This window comes from Triticum aestivum, chromosome 5B (assembly GCF_018294505.1).
Source record: "Triticum aestivum cultivar Chinese Spring chromosome 5B, IWGSC CS RefSeq v2.1, whole genome shotgun sequence".
NCBI classification, from domain to species: Eukaryota; Viridiplantae; Streptophyta; class Magnoliopsida; order Poales; family Poaceae; genus Triticum; species Triticum aestivum.
Window position 1 is genome coordinate 8,599,586 of NC_057807.1, and position 6,225 is coordinate 8,605,810.

Below are 6,225 nucleotides of genomic sequence, written 5' to 3' on the forward strand. Positions count from 1 at the left end.
CTCCCTCTCGCCACCACTTACTTCTTGGACGGCGGTTGGGAGAGAAAACACGTTGGCTTTGATGGTTCAATACTTTTTTTTTAGAGATTGATGGTTCAATACTTGTACCGAAAAGCGTCTTATATATTCCACACGAAAGGAGGAATACTATATAAGAGCATCTACAATGGGACTTAGCAAGTCCGACCCCCTAAACATTCGCGGACGCGCCCGGACAGTGGCCGGGCGTGTCCGTTTTAAGCACCTATATTTATTCGTTCATACATCCCCACTTCACTTTTTTGTCCCTTATATGTTCGGTCACTTGCATGTGATTGATGGAGATGAAGAGAGAGAAAGAAAAAAAATGAATAAAGAAAGAGAAAAGGTGGTCTAGGATGGGCCGGTCCTACATGGCGGACTGAACAGATGCATCCGCGAGCCCTCGTATCCTCCCTACATTTGTACTCAATGTGAGGGTTCGCGGAGAGCCCGGACGTATAAAGATGGTATGAGGGTTCCAATTGGGTCACTTTTTCTTTCCTTCTTTCTCCTGTCTGGTCACCGACTGAGCGCATCTGTGTATGTTTGGGGAGGATTTGACGATGCCGACTGCAAATGCTCTTATATCAAACTTGTGACAAGGAAACAGTGAGGTGAACATTAAAATGCCATTAACATTATTTGCTCTTTCCGAATTGTAAAGAGTTGAGTTTAGGGCCTGTTTCTTCTCGTGTGCATAGTCTGGAGTCTCGGAGTAGTCGCTGAGCTGGCAGTGGATTACTCCTGGGGTTGAGCCAGCTTGAGCGATGAACTTCCGTGATTTTTTGTACTTTTTAAGAAGGAATTATAAGGGGTGTTGTTACTAGGCCCATGGCTATAGCCATAGCTGCCCTAGGCATGTCTCGACCACTGCTTGAGAGGGTTTCGTGGCCGACAGCTGGACCTCCCTTCTGATCTTGCATGATCACTTTTGTGCTATGGATCGTCGTATCCCCAATAATGTAAGACGGGGTTCGTTTCGGATGAAAGGATCGATATGGTTGACTAGAGGGGGGGGCTGAATAGGCAACTAACAATTTTTAAGTTTTCTTGAGCAAATTAAAACTCACTGTTTTGGGGTGCCGAAGCGATTTCCACAGTTGTTGAACCCCAAGATGTGTTTACGTGTTGGTCATAAACACTCACAGCTTTGGCCGATTCTGGCCCGTTTCGTGGACTATTACTCACTGTTTTGGGATCCCGGTGATTTCCACGATTAACGAACCCCGGGGTGCGTTTACGTGTCGGTCATCAACGCTCATGGTTTTTGTCGATTCTGACCCGTTTCGTGGACTATTACTCACCGTTTTGGGGTCCCAAAGCGATTTCCATGGTTGTCGAACCCCAAGTTGCGTTTACGTGTAGGTCATCAACAATCGTAGTTTGGGCTGATTCTGGCCCATTTCTTGTACTATTACTTAGTTTTGGGGGTCCCGGAGTGATTTCCACGATTTACGAACCCTCGTGTGCGTTTACGTGTCAGTCATCAACATTCGCGGTTTTTGTCGATTCTGACCCGTTTCGTGGAATATTACTCACCGTTTTGGTGTCCGAAAGCGATTTCCATCGTTGTTGAACCCCAAGGAGCGCTTAAGTGTAGGTCATCAACAATCGCAGTTTGGGCCGATTCTGGCCCGTTTCTTGGACTATTACTTAGTTTTGGGGTCCCGGAGTGATTTCCACGATTTACGAACCCTCGTGTGCGTTTACGTGTCGGTCATCAACACTCACAGTTTTGTCCAATTCTGACGCGTTTCGTGGACTTTTACTCACCGTTTTGGGGTCCCGTAGTGATTTCCATAATTGCTGAACCCCAAGGTGTGCTTACGTGTCGGTCATCAACACTCACAATTTTGGTCAATTCTGATCCGTTTCGTGGACTATTACTCACTGTTTTGGGGTCCCGGAGTGATTTCCACGAGTAACGAACCCTGGGGTGCGTTTACGTGTCGGTCATCAACACTCGCAGTTTTGGCCGATTCTGACCCGTTTCGTGGACTATTACTCACTGTCTTGGGGTCCGAGAGTGATTTCCACGATTAACGAACCCTGGGGTGCGTTTACGTGTCTGTCATGAACACTCACAGTTTCGGCCGATTCTGACTCGTTTTGTGACTATTACTCACTGTTTTGGGGTCCTGGAGTGATTTCCACGATTAACGAACCCTAGGGTGCGTTTACGTGTCGGTCATCAACACACGCGGTTTTTGTCGATTCTGACCTATTTCGTGGACTATTACTCACCGTTTTGGAGTCCCAAAGCGATTTCCATGGTTGTCGAACCCCAAGTTGCATTTATGTGTAGGTCATCAACAATCGCAATTTGGGCCGATTCTGGCCCATTTCTTGTACTATTACTTAGTTTTGGGGGTCCCGGAGTGATTTCCACGATTTACAAACCCCGTGGTACATTTACGTGTCGGTCATCAATAATCACAATTTTAGCCGATTCTGGCCCGTTTCGTGAACTATTATTCACTGTTTTGTGGTCCCGGAGTGATTTCCACGGTTAACGAACCGCGGGTTGCGTTTATGTGTCGGTCATCAACACTCAAAGTTTTGGCCGATTCTGCCCCGTTTTGTGGAGGATTACTCACTGTTTTGGTGTCTCGGGGTAATTTCCACGATTAACGAACCACGGGGTGAATTTACTTGTCGGTCATCAACACTCATGGTTTTGGCCGAGTCTGGCCCACGGAGTGATTTCCACGATTAACGAACCCCGGGGTGCCCTTACGTCTCGGTTATCAACACTCACGGTTTTTGTCGATTCTGACCCGTTTCGTGGAATATTACTCACCGTTTTGGGGTCCGAAAGCGATTTCCATCGTTGTTGAACCCCAAGGAGCGCTTAAGTGTAGGTCATCAACAATCACAGTTTGGGCTGATTCTGGCCCGTTTCTTGGACTATTACTTAGTTTTGGGGGTCCCGGAGTGACTTCCACGATTTACGAACACTCGTGTGCGTTTACGTGTCGGTCATCAACACTCACAGTTTTGGCAAATTCTGACGCGTTTTGTGGACTTTTACTCACCGTTTTGGGGTCCCAAAGTGATTTCCATAATTGTTGAACCCCAAGGTGCGCTTACGTGTCGGTCATCAACACTCACAGTTTTGGCCATTTCTGACCCGTTTCGATGACTATTACTCACTGTTTTGGGGTCCCGGAGTGATTTTCACGGTTAACGAACCGCGAGGTGCGTTTACGTGTCGGTCATCAACACTCACAGTTTTGGCCGATTCTTTCCCGTTTTGTGGACTATTACTCACTGTATTGGTGCCCCGGAGTAATTTCCATGATTAACGAACCCCGGGGTGCGCTTACCTGCCGGTTATCAACCCTTGCGGTTTTTGTCGGTTCTGACCCGTTTCGTGGAATATTACTCACCGTTTTGGGGTCCCAAAGCGATTTCCATGGTTGTTGAACCCCAAGGTGCACTTAAGTGTAGGTCATCAATAATCGCAGTTTGGGCCGATTCTAGCCCGTTTATTGGACTATTACTTAGTTTTGGGGGTCCCCAAGTGATTTCCACAATTTGTGAAACCCGTGGTGCGATTATGTGTCGGTCATCAACACTCATAAATTTGGCCGATTCTGGTCCGTTTCGTGCACTATTACACACCGTTTTGGGGTCCCAGAGCGATTTCAATGGTTGTTGAACCGCAAGGTACACTCACGTGTCGGTCATCAACACTCACAGTTTTGGCCGATTCTGGCCTGTTTCGTGGACTATTACTCACTGTTTTGGGGTCCCGGAGTGATTTCCAGGGTTAACGAACTGTGGGGTGCGTTTACGTGTCGGTCATCAACACTCACAGTTTTGGCCGATTCTGGCCCGTTTTGTGGAGTATTACTCACTGCTTTGGGGACCCGGGTTGATTTCCACGATTGACGAGCCGCGGGGTACGTTTACGTGTCGGTCATCAACACTCACGGTTTTGGCCTATTCTGGTCCGTTTCATGGACTATTACTCACTGTTTTGGAGCCCCGGAGTGATTTCCACGATTAACGAACCCTGGGGTGCGCTAACCTGTCGGTTATCAACCCTCGTGGTTTTTGTCGATTCTGACCCGTTTCGAGGAATATTACTCACCGTTTTGGGGTCCGAAAGCGATTTCCATCGTTGTTGAACCCCAAGGTGCGCTTAAGTGTAGGTCATTAACAATCGCAGTTTGGGCTGATTCTAGCCCGTTTCTTGGACTATTACTTAGTTTTGGGGGTCCCGGAGTGACTTCCACGATTTACGAACACTCGTGTGCGTTTACGTGTCGGTCATCAACACTCACAGTTTTGGCCAATTCTGACGCGTTTTGTGGACTTTTACTCACCGTTTTGGGGTCCCAAAGTGATTTCCATAATTGTTGAACCCCAAGGTGCGCTTACGTGTCGGTCATCAACACTCACAGTTTTGGACAATTCTGACCCGATTCGTGGACTATTACTCACTATTTTAGGGTCCCGGAGTGATTTTCACAGTTAACGAACCGCGAGGTGCGTTTACGTGTCGGTCATCAACTCACAGTTTTGGCCGATTCTGGCCCGTTTCGTGGACTATTACTCACTGTTTTGGGGTCCCAGAGTGATATCACTGATTAACGAACCACGGGCTGCGTTTACGTTTCGGTCATCAGCACTCGCAGTTTCGGCCGATTCTGGCCCGTTTCGTGGACTAATACTCACTATTTTGGGGTCCCGGAGTGATTTCCACGATTAATGAACCCCGGGGTGCGTTTACGTGTAGGTCATAAACACTCACGGTTTTTGTCGATGCTGACCCGTTTCGTGGACTATTACTCAACCTTTTGGGGCCCAGAGCGATTTCCATGGTTGTTGAACCCCAAGGTGCGCTTACGTGTTGATCATCAACAATCGCAGTTTGGGTCGATTTTGGCCCGTTTCTTGCACTATTACTTAGTTTTGGAGGTCCCGGAGAGATTTCAACGATTGATGAGCTCCCGGGTGCGTTTACGTGTTGGTCATCAACACTCACAATTTTGGCCGATTCTAGTCCATTTCGTGCACTTTTACTCACCGTTTTGGCGTCCCAGAGCGATTTCCACGACTGTAAATCCCCGGGGTGCGTTTACGTGTCCGTTGTCAACAGTCACATTTTTGGCCATTTCTGACGCGTTTCGTGGACTATTACTCACCATTTTGGGGTCCCGAAGCGATTTCCATAGTTTTTGAACCCCAAGGTGCGTTTACGAGTCGGTCATGAACACTCACAGTTTTGGCCGATTCTGGCCCGTTTCGTGGACTATTACTCACTGTTTTGGGGTCCCAGAGTGGTATCCACGATTAACGAACCCCGGGCTGCGTTTACGTTTCGGTCACCAGCACTCGCAGTTTCGGCCGATTCTGGCCCGTTTCGTGGACTAATACTCACTGGGGTCCCGAAGTGATTTCCACGATTAATGAACCCGGGGGTGCGTTTACGTGTAGGTCATAAACACTCATGGTTTTTGTCGACGCTGACCCGTTTCGTGCACTATTACTCAACCTTTTGCGGCCCAGAGTGATTTCCATGGTTGTCGAACCCCAAGGTGCGCTTACGTGTAGGTCATCAACAATCGCAGTTTGGGCCGATTCTGGCCCATTTCTTGGACTATTACTTAGTTTTGGGGTTTCCGGAGTGATTTTCATGATTTACGAACCCCGTGGTGCGTTAATTTGTCGGTCATCAATAATCACAATTTTGGCCGATTCTGGTCCATTTCGTGCACAATTACTCACCGTTTTGGGGTCCCAGAGCGATTTCCATGGTTGTTCAGCCCCAAGGTGCACTCACGTGCCAGCCATCAACACTCATAGTTTTGGCCGATTCTGGCCCGTTTTGTGGACTATTACTCAGTGTTTTGGCGTCCCGAAGAGAATTCCACGATTAACGAACCGCGGGGTGCATTTACGTGTCAGTCATCAACACTCGCAGTTTTGGCCAATTCTTTCCTGTTTCATGGACTACTACTCATTGTTTTGGGGCCCCGGAGTGATTTCCACGATTAACGAACCCCGGGGTGCGCTTACTTGTCGGTGATCAATACTCGCGGTTTTTGTCGATTCTGACCCGTTTCGTGAAATATTACTCACCGTTTCGGGGTCCCAAAGCGATTTCCATGGTTGTTGAACCCCAAGGTGCACTTAAGTGTAGGTCATCAACAATCGCAGTTTGGGCCGATTCTGGCCCGTTTCTTGGACTATTAC